This window comes from Epinephelus fuscoguttatus, linkage group LG6, assembly GCF_011397635.1.
Source record: "Epinephelus fuscoguttatus linkage group LG6, E.fuscoguttatus.final_Chr_v1".
Classification (NCBI taxonomy): domain Eukaryota; kingdom Metazoa; phylum Chordata; class Actinopteri; order Perciformes; family Serranidae; genus Epinephelus; species Epinephelus fuscoguttatus.
In genome coordinates, this window is record NC_064757.1 from 19875967 (window position 1) to 19890917 (window position 14951).

The following is a 14951-nucleotide window of genomic DNA, read 5'->3' on the forward strand; positions in this document are numbered from 1 at the left end:
CTGTGTGAAAACAAACAGACAAGACAAAAGAAAGTCGATGTAAGGGTCCCCTCCTCCATGTGCTCCCCCTTGTAGGTGTGACAGAAACAACAAAGGGACGTGGAAAAAACTCGCATCAGGACCACAGGCGGACAACAGCCCAGACAGATCGCAGAGCACAATAGCAAGGGGGGGTGGGGGGGAGAGATCTGCAAACAAGAGCATGTCTGCTGCTTTTGCAATATGCAGCAGTCTTCATGTAATTACATTCCTCCTGGCGTCTCTCGGCTGCAACAGTCGGGAGTATTTTTCTTCTGTCAGTTCTGGCAGATCTTCAGCCAACACGCGCATTTAGAAACCAAGCCGATCATTTGAGGACGCTCAAGTCCAGACTGAGACGGAGCAAGTGTTAAAACATGTGAGTTATGATTAGATGTTGTCATCCGGAGGAATGCTCTGGAGTGATCGCATGTGTTTGTGCCTTGCAGTTTAATGGGGAGAAGCGAGAGGGACGAGCGCTGCCCAGAATAAACTGAAGGGGGGAAAAGAAGCAGCGGAGAGGTGTGAACTGAAAGTGGACGTCGAGGGGAGAGAGACCTGAGCTGATTCCAGAGGTGAATGTCTTTCAAAGGTAGGAGCATTGCACATACTCTGTGTCTTAACTCTTGAACTGTTTATGCTCGCAACACAACGGTCTACAACACAGACCACATGTGGAGAGATAGGCTGAGGGTTGCATAACGGTTCAGTTAGTTTGGGGTTGCTCACAGTTTTGCACTTAAGGACAAGCTTCAGGTTGAAGTTGCCTGGTTTGTAACTTCTGCTTCTGCATCTGCCTAAGCTGTTTGGGAATAAGATCCCAAAGAAGGCATCTTAAATTAGATGAAATGGACTGTCCTTTGTGTGATGCCTATATTTGCAAAACCTCATGACCTCATAAAACGCAACTTATTTTTTATGTTTTTTGCTTAGGCCAGGTTAACAACTTATAAATTTAATTTGGGTGTGTCACTTTAAGTCAACCCAGGACAAAATCTGCGCAACACTGATAAAGGTCATGTGGCCTTAGCCCTTAAGGGGCAGTTTTATCTTATGGTCAAGTCAACTTTTATTGCCTGTTTTGCTTTTTAAAGTATTGAGTTTTTGAGTGCTCTCACAAAAGGATATTCAAAAGATATCACACAATTTCACAATGAGGAATGATAACAATCATATTTAAGAAAAAGGCAGTACAAATGATTTTATTTTAAGCATTTTAAGTATTATAATATACAATATGCGGTCAATAATAGAGTAGTTCTTCAAAATGCAGCACTTTAATTGCCGCAATCTTAATAACATCTCACCATCAGTACTTCACACTCCTGTGGGAATATTGGAAACAAAGGCTGCATAACATAACTTTATTTGGCTAAGCCCAGGTCTCCTTTCTACCCCTTCATTCAGGTTATCTTAGGTGATGCAGAAATCAATCAGTCAGTATGTGTTTTGCTACAGTTTGCTCGGCTTGGTTAAATACAGAATGAGATATGTCCAGCACCTGCAGTCTGGATGAGTGAGTCCAGCTTGAAGGCATAGCTGAGGAGTGGAGTCACTCAATGTCTGCAGAGCCAAACAGTGGCTGCTGTAGTTACTGTACATACTGCTAAAGCACAAAAGAAAACAAAGCACGGGAAGAAATTTGAAAACAGCCAATCCAGCATCCAGTTATCAGCTACACCAGCAATGCCCACAAAAGTCAAATATTTCCTACACTTTTTTTTTGGTTCCTTCCTCTTTGTTTTTCCTACACTGAGAGCGCAGAGCAGATGGTGGGTGTGGGGGGATGGTCTGATAGAGTTGACATCAGTTCCTTCGCTCTGTCCCACTCCTCTGTGTTTTTCTATCAGCTGTGGAATTTGAACCATTCTTCCTTTGGGGTGAGGCCCGTCCCTCTGTCTGCCCCTGCTCAGAGGAGTGGGTTGTCTCCAGAGGAGGCCGTGAGTGTGAGTGTGTGTGTGTGTGTGTGTGTGTGTGTGTGTGTGGGTAACTGGGGCTTTCCAGTACAGTTGCGCACCAAACATTCCTGGCTGCTGGATGGCCGTCTGGTGGGCCAAGTCCGCACAGCTGGGAGTCATATAAGAAGCTGTGTCTTTGTGTGAGTTGAGCAATATCGCGCACACACATTCGGTCACATGGACACACATGCTTGAACACACACATACAGTCTGCTTCGAATACACACCTCCCCTCAACTTGGGGCTGTGTACATAGAAAAGCTAGTTTGCATTGTTTGTATGTGTGTGTGTGTGCATGTATGCAAGGATGGAGGGTTGTAATAAAATGCTAAAGTGATCCTCATTGACACACACACACACACACACAGGCACACACACACAGGCACACACACACATCCTTGGATGGCAACATAGGCATTCACACAAAAAAGGAAGAAAAAAAAAACGAACAGAGACTCAGTCAGCGTACAACAGTGTCTTCTTCTCTTACCAGCACCACATGATGTTTGTCCTCTTAAGTAAGTTTCGGAGAGAGAGAAAACACAGTGGGGGGAGTGAGAGAGAGGGAGAGGAGGGAGAAGGAGTTAGAAGCGAGCAATTGTGCTGGTGATGGCAACTGTACAGTTTGTTTCTCTCTTATTGGCTGCCTCTTTGGTTGTTTTTTAAACAGGGTGTCAGTGAGCAGAGAATGTGTATGCGAGAGCAGAAAGCAGAGTGAGGCGGCGAGGGGAAAGTTAAGGGAGCAAAGACCTTGTGTGCCGGGAGAGGAGAGGAGAAAAGAGGAGAAGAAGATTGTTTGAAAACGGAACAAGAGCGAAATTAAGCTGTGGAGAGGAGGAAGAATGGAGGAAAAAGGAGTGCAGATCCTGAGGAAAAGGGACGCGAAGGGGTTTTGGCTGAGGGGAAACTAGAGCAGAGCATGAAGGAGTGAGAAGGGGCTTGAGAAAGAGAGCCAGTGAGAGAGAGAGAGAGAGAGAGAGAGCATGTCAGACTGCATATGACTGTAAACATGCTAAATCAGGAGGGCCTAACCTCACATCTTTCCCACTTCCTCTTCTAAGTTTAAACCAGAAAACTGGTGAAGAAAAGTTTTAATAAAAAAAAAATCAAACTGAAACAGCTAACCTCCTCCCTTCTTGAGGAAAAAAACTCTTTCACAACCGATTCCACATGTAAAACTCCTTTGAACATCTGTCTGAACTTCCTCTCATGTGGTAACCTGCTGCACTGTGTCACTGGCACTCTCTCTGTCTTCACTGTATGTGTGTGAGAGTGAGTGTGATTAGCTTTATAGGCCTCTGCAGCTGGTCGGAATTACAGTAAGTAAACTAATGCCATCATTAGTTTGGTCCATTGCACAATAAAAACAATATTAATATAATATAAACACGTGTCTGCAACAGTTTTTCATATGCAGGATGTAAAACACCTTAACAAGGCCAGACAGCTCATGTGTGAGGGAACAAGCTGTTTGTGTGTGGTGAGGGACTTGGATAAGAAGGTGTCATGTCGCCAGCGAGGACAGGACAGGGCAGGGTCGGACCAAGAGGGCGGGAGGAGATAAGGGTTCATTTCAGGGGGGTGTCCTCATGTGGTCATGGCTGCTCAGACAGCTCAGGGTCTGATGGGGGGTTGTGTTGAGAGATCCTGGATGGTTGCACTGATAGGGAGGTTTATTACACAATCTCACTGTTGACAGAATATGGGGAAAGAGTTCTGGGGTAGAGGTTTTAACTTAGCAAGTATCATTTCATTTATGGTTGTGTCAGTGTTTTTGGATTGTAATTGATTGACTAAAATCACACAATTTTGCTTCTGTAAATCGAACTAGTTTCCTAAATGCATCACAGAAATTCAACTTAAGTGGCTGTTTCTTTGGGTCAGTCCCGACACACCCCTTCTCCTTACTACTTAGCCCATACCACCCGGTTTTGCGCGTTCACGTCTGTGTCCTAACTCCTGTTAGGATAGAGGGTAAGGGCGAGGTGCTAGGGCCACATTGCTAACTTGCTAGCTAACTTTACATGGTCATAATGGATTTGTGCATGACAGCCCAGCATTTTGACATATTTCAATGCCCCATACCCTTCCCCAACCCCTTGATGACGCCTACCTTCCAAAATTTGACTTAAGTCCAGCAGCCAAGTTGCTGCTTGTTAACGCTCCCCTAGTATAAGTGCAGACTAGCAGGGTAGGAGCAAGGCTTTCTAATGTTAGCCTACTGGTTATTTTGCAGTGTTCTTTTTTATTTGGCAACTTGTTTGAAGTGATAGAGTGAAATTTAAGTTGCGAACAAATCGTAAATGTCCTGACAACCCACAAAATGATGCCTAAAGCTCACACGAGAAATCACCACAATAGAAGATAGCATATTTGTAATGACCTGCAACACCTGTCACGGCCATTTAGGGTCTTGAAGGGTTGCTCCATTTCAAAGGGAAAGATTTCAACCAATACCCCTTGTAACTCTGTTCCAATTAAGGGGCAAGGTTCCTCTGGAAAACAAGGGTTAGGGGTGAAAACGGGAAATGGGAAGCTCACATGTTTGACATTGCATGCCTTCAAAATGACAGATTACTACAAACCTGAGAAAGGACAGGGTCAGGGTCTGGGTCAAGGTCAGGGTCAGGGTCATGTACGTAGCATGCCAGCAGATGAGGTACAAGGCTGCTCTTTAAAGAAAATGGCTGCTACATTGACAGGGGCTCTGAAGTTTTAAGCCAGAAGTTCACATTCACCAATATGCACAGACACACTTTTAATCATATAGAAGTTGCCGCTGCTGCTTTTTCATTCCTTAACCCACACACACAGTAATGATTACATTTGAATATTTATTTCTTCAGCTGTGACGTGTGTTCCTTTTCACCAAATCTATGCACCTTACTGAATTAATGTTGCGTGTGTGTGTGTGTGTGTGTGTGTGTGAATGTGTGTTCAGAACGACACAGCATGTTATGCCACAGACACTAAGAGGCACAGCTTGGCTGCTTGGCTGTAGCTCCTCTCTATTTATGTTCATGCTTGTTTGTGTGTGTGTGTGTGTGTGTGTGCTTTCTGCGAATCATGGCGGTGCGGATGTATCACTGCAATAAATATATCTTCCTTTGCATCTGTGTGTCATTATGCGTGCATATTTTTGTATGTGTGCGTCTCTGTATGCAACTTGATCCCTGGGTGTCTCTTTCTTTAGCATCTGCGCCTCTCGTTTGTGGCGGAAAGCCGATCCCCTTGCGTGAATTGGCTCCAAAGTCATATGACTGAGGATATGCCAACTAGGTATTCGAGTGTGTGTGTGTGTGTTTGCTGCAATCACAGATTGCATTTCACACCATTGTTGTGTGTGCATTGTGCGCTACGAGCCTGGTTGGACGGGTGTGGTTGTCCTTGCATCCCCTACAGGACTAAGGCGGCTGACCCTCGCACTAACCACTTCCTATGTCTGTGTGGGACCAAACTGCCCCATATGTTTGGCTTCTGTGTTGTTCACACGCAGTGGTAATCTCTAGCGTCTCTCATTTTCAGTGCCTGCAAGCTTCGGCTGTCTGTCTCTTTATCTTCCTGTTTGTTTTCACATCTTGTCTGCCTGTCTATCCACCTGCCTTCCTGTAATAACTCACATCCCATTGCACACACTGTTAGGCAGCTGTGGCTTCCATTAATTGAGAATCAAGAAACCCCAATTAGCACCCTGAGCAACATCAGTGATTGACTGTACTTGGGCGAAAAAGGGAGGGTTTGTTCACAGTTCCAATTTCTTGTTCGTCCATGCAAGAGTGAGAGTTCTGGGAGTTGCCACTGCATGTTTACCGTCACATAGACATTGGCTCTTATGTCATTTTAACACTGATTGCTGGTGTTAATGCGACACTTATAAATGTGATGGAGAACAATGGTTAGGTGATTTCTTTATGATTTCCGTAACCTTGGCTGCTGCTGTGTTTTGGCAGGTGGTTGCTTTCATTGTACCCAGAAAGCATCTCTCTGAATGTTCTCATACACATACATACATACACATACACACCCACATTCATATATAGAGACGTAAACACATACAGACACAATTACTCACACAGAGTAGCGTGTGAACTCCCAAATCCACATAACAAATACCTTCATATAGACATAAACACATTGACACATGCCCATACTCTCTGCCTGTCTATTTGCCTCTGTCATTTTTCTAGTAAGAGCTGCAGGCTTTAAATTAATCTGTAGTGCGAGAGACGCCCAAGGGTGCCATTCCTGCTAATCAGGGTCAGACCAGTTTCAGAGTTGGCCAAGGCACTTATGAAACCACAGGAATCTGTAATTGTTTTAGTATGTGTGAGGTGTGTGCGCGTGATCGCACGTGTCCACAGGTTAAGGTGTTTCCCTTCACGTCTATTTTTATACGTACTCATTGTTGTCTCAGCGCTCGTAATCGCCCACATGCCATTCGATTGAGGCCTGCCCGATTTTTTGCAGTTTCAGGAGGCTGATGCAACCTGACTGACACTCTCTGTTTCTCTCTTGCGTACACACATGGAAGCACATACGCACACACCCCAGAATGGATGAATCAGATTTGCTAACCGAGGGTAGCAAGATGCAGATGAGAGCTCTGTCATCATCCCAGACAGTCTTTGTCTGACTCCAGTCTCTGTGGTTTGCTCCCCCATGAAAATCTGAAATTGACTCACCATATATTATGTGGTTTGGTTAGCCAGTTTCAGCTCACGTCTATTTTTAGTCATTGCGTACTTTAGAAACCTTTTCCTTAATTGAAACAAATTGACTACAAAAAAAAACCCATTAAAAGTTGGTGCTCTGCTTTTATTTTGTTATTTTTTTGCAGCACAATTTAGATAAACTCACAGTGAGCCCCCTCATATGTAAATCAATCAAATTTGTAACTGTAAATCAATGCAATTCAAGAACACACTGAAACCTGGTTATATATTGTAAGTTATATCTTGTAAATCCCTCTAGATAACATTTCACTTTGCAAATCAGTTGTGGTCGTCTAAGGACAGACAATTTTTAAATTGTCATACAGCCTGGCTTATTATGGAATAATGAAATAATCCCCCCTTTTGTTTCCCTCTCTCTGTCTCTCACTAGAATACATCACTTTCATTTCAACATAAATATTTAATCAATATCATCAATACCATTCCTATTTAATATCATGCACTACTTAATACCGATGCATTTCTCAACAGAGGTCATGTTATGCAGAAATATTGACGTCCTGAGTGTTGTTATGCTCCATTATGGCTGTGATGATTTTCTGTTAAATTGCTTTTCACTTCCCCCTTGCCGCAATGATCAATAATACAGTAGGGACATATTGTTTATCCAAACTAAATAGTTAAAAGCCACACAGACTTGTACTGGACATTTTGAGATATATATGTGCATGTTATATTTTCTGTACAAATTCCCTCTCTTTGTCGCAACATTTCTGTGGTCTGAGTGACCTCTGTTCACAAGTGGTTTGGATTAGCTGGGATCAACAGTAATGCACCATCCAAACGAGCTTCCACCCCGTTGCCCCTTGCCCTTATTCAAATGCTTAAAGCCTGTGTGATGGTGCTGCAGTTTGGCGAATGAATGACATGTGGTCACAGTGTGAGGTGTCTATTGTATCCCGGTTGTATCACCAGGCCACGGCGCAGCAGTGCAGAAATAACTGGACACCAGTATAGATTTTTCCATCACACTATTTTAGGATGCCGACTGTGCATAGTGTATCCGTTGTGTGTGTACATGTGTGCATGCATGTGCCGCCTTGTTTTACAATATTCCCGCAATCAGAGATGCATGTTGACCTCCATCACTGACAGATTCAAGCAGTATGTAGGGGATTGCATTTCACTGCTGTGAGGTGAAAATCTTAACTCTATATATGGTGACTTTTTTTTTTGGCGAGCTGGAGGATTACATAGTTCCTCTGCTGCCTGAGAAAATACTTCGACCTTTCGCTGTTATAAAACCCACTCAAAGCCTTATTTGATAAAATCGAAACTGCATTGCCATTGAGAGTAATGCGTTGCTGTTTCCCTCCGTCTGTGAGATGCAAGGTTTTCACCTCACAACAGGTTTGTTTTTGTTTGTGCAAGTGCGATACAATATGAGGAACTCTAACTAACAGAATGGGTAAACAACACGCAGGCTATTTGAAGTAAACACAACAAAGGACCTTCCTGTTATGGCTCAGCTCTCTGTAATGTGGTTTATTTGTCTGTCTGTGTCTCAGTCTGTCTGTGATTTTTGCTTTTTAGACTCTGGTTCTTTCCCTCCCCTCCATTTCCTCCTCTCTATTTCTGTATCTGTGAGCAACAGTGTGTTTTAAACAGAGGCAGACTGATACTGGTTTTCTTAGCCTGACACCAGTATAGATAGGTAGGACTAGTCATGTTAAAGAAATGACACCATTTTGGCATATACAAACATTTTACATGAACACATATCCTTAAATTTGGTTGTTATAGAATTTTATCTCCGTAAATCTCTAAAAATTGTTCTGATGAAACTGTAAAAATAAATCACTCTTTAGTTTAACTTGTCATCGCTGGTGGGCACATGCTTTGCCTCATTATAGTGGGTCACACAAGCCAAAAAGGTTGGCAACCTCTGCTTTCTGGTACGTTGCAGAGTGTGCTGGGTTGATGTAGTGACTGTGTGCACTGTGATCTCTGCCTTTCTGTGCCAGACTGAAGTCCAGAGGTGTTTGGCTTGGCTATAGTCTCTGTTTGATCAGGCTGTTTCTGGAATACTGACCTGTGCTGAGGCCAAATGCATCTCTCTCCTCACAACGTTAGCATTTTGCTCCTGCCTCTCCTCCTGGTTACTGTCACATTGGTTAGAACTTTCAATTTCACTCCATTTTATACATGTTTATATAATACTAAATCTAGCAATAGATTCCCTGTACATTAAAGCATTACCAGATACCCTATATTGCAACTGCAACTACAAAAGAAGACTTTCTTTCTCTGTCCTATGCTTCAGAGGAACGAGAGCTCCGTTCACCCTCCCTCACCTTTTCCTGTTTGTTATCTTTTCTCAAGCCCAGTCCAAAGTTTACTCTGATACATCCTCACCAGAGTGTGAGAGTGTCTGCGAATGTGTCTGAGGTTCATTGAGGTTACCAACACTCCCACCATCACCGCAGGTAGCAGTGCAGTGTCAACGCCCAGTAATAGCTTGCACATATTGTTGGAAAAACCTCCAGGCAGATGACAAATTACAGTACTTTGCTGTTGACCACCCACTGATCTGTCATTAATAGGCTGGTAGGTAATGCTCTTAAAGGTACTGTATAGTATACAGTGGTCCAGAGCATAATGTTACATTAATGGTAACCTATCTGCACTGAAACAGAATTAAGGCATTTGCTGCCTGTTGGGTCAGCTGAATCTAACACAGAGAAAATATTTCCCCTTAACACTCTTAAATATTATCACAGCAAACTGCAATTTGCAATGAATCTTTAATTTTGTTGTTTTACTCCTGCAAATAAGTTATGTTGTGACTGTCATACCATGCCATGACTGACAGTAAAATTTAATAGTGAATTGTTTTTCATCTGCCTGCCTGACAGGTCATCACTCAACAACTGGCTTTAGCCTCAGTACCAAGTAATAATCTCTGGGACATTCTACTGCCGTCTTACATTGGTGACATCATTTTGAGCCAGAGTCTGCACTGTAGTGATCTCCATGGTATTGAGCTCCCACCCATACACCCGTCCAACCAATCACGAGCAGCGCCATTGATCACGAGCGCACCGATTAATACACACAGCTTTCAATCGTGATGTTATACCCCCTTTTTATAGCATCAAATAGTTACAACCAAGCTTATTAGAAAAATGAACACTTGGACATATATTGGCTTGATAAAAACAACCTAAGATGACAGACACTATCTTCAAGATGTCTTGCTGTGCATTCCAATACCCATACTACCATAATATATAGTCCAGAAAAAGTTTTAGTATGTCCCAATATATAATATGTCAAATGCAATATGCCAAAAATGCCAGGACGTTCTATCTGGTCAGATTTTGCACCCACAATCCTCTGCACAGCGGACAATACGTCAGATTGACTGAGCTGCAATTAGATGTCAGCTTGACATCTCATTGACAGCTGTTTGACAGCTGTCAGAAGTTGCAATGACGGATGACAACGTATTCAACTGACTGACCAGTCGAACAGTAATAATAGGAATATTAATTGTTTAAGTGAACAAAGCAATAGGACATAACTATGAAGATAACAGTGACAGAGAACTTCATAATATGTAATTTCACTGTTGCAAATATAATATCTTAGAATCTACAATATTTGCAGTTATAACTTTTAAGTTTAACTACATACATAACAAAGTAACAACAGCAGAGCTCTCCAGGTTGATCTTTGTCTGTTGCAAATTCAGTAAGTGGTGCTTGTTTTATTTGTTTTCAGGGTGTAATGTTATGAGAAAGTAGTATGACCCAATTGTGTGCATACTGCTTACAATGTTAATACATTTTAAGGGCAGCTGCAGTAAAGTAAAAAGAAAAAGTATGCGACTTGGAACGCACCATTGACGTCGTTCCTGGGGAGCTGTAATGGTGTCCATCTTTATATACAGTCTAAAATCACTGTCTATTGCCACCAATGAGGTAACACAAGGGTGACTGAGCCTGTGACTCTCTAATGAAAGTATTGGAAGGTGCTGCATTAAGTTGCTGCTAATGCAAACCAAATATCTCCTACTGCTGCAGCTTCACACTGAGAGCATTTAACTGGCAAAACTGACTGACTTTTATTATGAAGTAGTAACAGGAAATGCAGTGTGTTTTACAGTGAGCACATTAATTTGAAGATGCACATCAACTTGAAATATTGCAGGGAGTAATGGAACAAGCACAAGCAGCCACAGTGAGCTGTTAGATGAGGATTTGCAGGCGACAGGCCGCACACTAAATATTTAATCTTTATAATCAATAATCTTTGAGATTGTCACTTTAAATAAAAGAGAATATACCTGTTTTTGTACATTTCTTAAAGGCAATCAACTGTTATTCAGACAAAGAAAAGAAATCATACCTTTTCCTTTGCTATCACCGTATTAACAAGCTCTATGAACAAAGTATCCCATTTAAGGCACTTAAATGCAGGTAGTCCGTGATAAAATCCTCCCTTATCCCTGCTGATGGATTTACTAAAGGACATATTAAAAAGTTACTGGGGAATATATCCAGCGGATTAAATTAATTTCAAACTGACATTGAACCCACAGTGTATCTGGGGAGTAAGTGTTATAAATCTAATCAGACGTGGCATAGAGAACATGTTCAGTGGATTAAACTTGTTAAACTTGTTAAAGGCATGAGTAGCAGAGATGTTTGACATTGTTGTGACCCCGATGAGTCAGAATCCCACTTTCAAGAACCAGTCCTGCGTCTACTCTCTAGCCTTTAAATTTCAGTGCTGTTTTTTGTCCTTCTGCCATTTGTGTAGAGTGTGTAGCTGAATACTGAATGGATAACTATTGATATTCACATGATAAACTTTGGTATAGTAGCCCCCGTACAAAGTAAGTTCAGTGTCCCTATCATAAACAAAGATCAGCCGATGTTGGTTCCTTGCTAATCTAAATTCCGTCCTCGGCTCCCTAGCTTTACTCTAGCCCTGGTCCTATATCCACTTCCTTCCTAATCTCCATCACATTTCCATATCTGTCTCCGTCTCAATCCTCAACCTGATCCTCACATCTCACCTTGACATCATTTCCAGCCAGACCCTTGACCAAAGCTCATCTTCATCCCTATAATGCCGTCAGTCCTGCACAGCCAATGCATCCCCGTTAGTGGCTCAGCAGTCACTTACCACACTAATTAAAGTGAGCTTTCACTTTGCTGGAACATTAGCCAGACCATCAACATTTCCCCCTTATGAGTCAAACAGCCATTGTGATCTATACGAAATGTATGTGGATTACTACATGGACATTTTAATCTTCTCTCTCCCTCTGTCTGCAGTTCAGGAGAACTTATTGTTGTGTGAAACCCATACAGGTAGTACATGTAATGCAGTATGCACTGCACTTAAACAGGACACACTTGAGGGCTTAAAGGTATGCTTGGATTCAAATTGTTTTCCAGCAAAGTGCAACTATCACTTTAAGAGTTTGGACCAGCAGCTGAAGAGAGCCTTAATAAGATTAGCCCTGCCACTTGACAGCCACAGCTTAAGAGGCACCTCTACTGACCTGTGTGTCTCTATCCAGCAGAGACTGTGCATGTGTATGTCTTTGTGCATGTGTGCATTATAAAATTGTGTTTGCTAGTGGGAGAGCCTGTTTATTTGTGTCTGCCTAAGTGCCTGCATGTTTGATTTGATGCAAAAAACAAGAGTCAATCAGATCACAACTCAGGTGGTAAGGGCTTTATGTGTCTATACATGAACTTGCACACAGCAAAAACATATGAGACATACCTGTGCAGCCTTGATCCATTTAAGTCAGAATGCAGACAATATATCATGACTGTCCTATACACACTTTGTCTTCATCACAGATGATTTGTGCCATTCAAGAATTTAGAACATCCACTCAGCCCTTCAGCCTCTTAAAAATCCCATATCCACCTTGCCTATCGCCAGGCACTCTCTTGTCTCAGGCTGTGCTTTTGGATGAAACAGGCTTAAAATTCCAGGCAAGGATTTTAAACCAACAAGAAAACAATTCATGAAACAAAGAGGCCACGGAATTTCTCACACAAGTGTTTGCTATTTAGCACGCAGAGATGATTTAACCACTGCTGGTTGCTTGAGGCCATGCCAAGGAAACCATAGCTTCAAGAAAGCCGGGGTACCTTGACATGGGTAGTGTTTGGGCTGATGGTGGCAGATGTGCTTCTGGTTGAGCTAGTTGAGTGTGCCAGACGCCGCAAGACTCTAAATGGGCAGCAAGTTACGGACAGTGACTAATATGCACTGCTGTGTTTGTGTCCACCCCAGGCACCGATTTGTGAAAGCCAGGCGCCTCACTGGGAAACATTTAAGTTGGCATTAATATCATAATCAGAGGTCTGTTTATTCTCAGACGGACAGCAGGCAGTTAAACACAAAGAACTCCCACCTACACCCCCGTACACCCTCAGCAGTGCTGCTTTTCTCCTTCACTCATCCCACCCTCCATCCTTCCCTTCTATTCAGCTGTTCCCACCTCTATCCAGTCTTTGCTCCGGGACCTAGAGCCACTTTAAATTCCCGACATACTTCACCATCATGGCCCATCATCACCAGTGCAGACTTGACCTGCTCGTACATCAGTGTTATTGTCAGTGAACAGTTACCTGCAGCCACAGAGTCGGACTTACAAACTGGCCATTATGTTCTGTAGCAACGCGGGGATAATACCTAATGACAAGTATGGCAACACACGGTGTGTTTACAGTTTCACAGTTTAATAGCTTATAAACCTTAATCAGACATCATTCTGCTTTAGGACTTTTTCTAATTTTATGACAGCAGTTTTATGTGATTTTCCAGATGACTGACATTTTACATATACATTCACAATCATGATCATACATAATACATTTGCATATTTGAACCCACAGGGTGCACAGCTCACACAATCCAAACACCTTCACAGTCAATTTTACATTTTATTTCCTTTATTAAAAAAAAAAATCACCCTGTTTGAAAAAAAATAAAAAAGGACTTAACGTTTGTCATTATATATCTATATATATATATATATATATATCTATAGATATATATATAAAAAATTACAAACATTTGGGAATATGGACATTAAAATTTGGCTACTTTGTTGATTTCTAAATAAAATCTACATCTAAAATAATGCAGAAATGTCGGTGATATCAACAAAATATTGGAGTTAGTCACCTCATCTAGTTAAAAATGGTCTTCAACAGCCTTTTTGACATGAAATAAATGAAGCCTTTGTAAAATTGATGTTTTTACAAGGCAGAAAACTTATGTCATGTTTATATACGTCTCCTTAGAACAACATAGCATAGAAGAATTAATACATCCAACAGCTTCTAACTAATGTGGAGAAGCATTTTACTCCACTGTAGTGTTTTATTTTTTCTGTTGCAGGCAGTGGTGATATGTCTTCATTAGGATATAATGAGGCAACAACAGCTGGTCACATAGATGGAGTTTTCCAGCTGACCGTAGCGATAAGACAATCTGCTGATAACTTTAGTAAATAATATCCTCGGCCTCTCTCTCGCTCTCTTGCACTCTGTCTGTCTGTCTCATTCTGTACTTTCTCTCAGGCCTTATCTAGCATTGAATGTGTTTCACTTAAACTCACACTCTGCTAACATGCCCATCACCCAACGCCAAATAGGCCGGCTGTTACAAAACACTCTGTTTCATGCCAGGGTGCCGGCTCTGGCAACACATCTCAGCCACCTCTCCATATCTAAGTGTGTGTGTGTGTGTGTGTGTGTGTGTGAGAGAGAGAGATTAAGAGTGGGAATGAAAAGGAGATTCAGAGTCAGACACTGACATAGCTAGATGTGTGTGTTTTCGTGCATTTGTCAGTTTTCATCGTCCTTCTATCACAGATCCTTTAGGAATGCCAGTTTTCCACAGGCTCATTTAACTTTAGCCTCCAGTCATTCCACTCCCACCCTTCACCTTTGACCTCTGAATTTTCTTCCCAGAGGAACAAATCGAAATTCCTGTGTTGTCTCATTATTCCCTATTCCCTGTCCTTCTGCAAAACAAAAACGCGTCAACAAGCAAATGATCTCATACTGTAGATCTTCATACATACATGAGGTATGTTATGTTTGTCCATGTGTGTCCATGTTGAAGGTAGAATTTAATCTTTGATACTGTTATCAGTTCCATGGTGCTGGAGGACTGTTTGGAAGACCCACTGCAGCTCTGACCTACTTGTGTCAGTGTACGGGGCTGCATGTAGACTGTTTTTCCTTTAGTGTGTGTTGCA

At 42.1% G+C, this 14951-nt stretch overlaps 1 protein-coding gene across 5 annotated transcripts in view; it reads left to right on the forward strand.

The window, feature by feature from the left end:
- The window catches only part of rhobtb4 (Rho related BTB domain containing 4), a 50027-nt gene that overhangs the window by 5424 nt on the left and 29652 nt on the right, over nt 1–14951 (forward strand). For 3 of the 5 annotated variants that reach the window (XM_049578066.1, XM_049578068.1, XM_049578065.1), the window contains exon 2: nt 468–610. The gene's annotated coding sequence lies outside the window, so the exon portion shown is untranslated. Of the gene's footprint in view, nt 1–184; nt 398–467; nt 611–14951 lie in introns of those variants that run through there. The other 2 variants (XM_049578064.1, XM_049578069.1) reach the window with 2 other exon arrangements.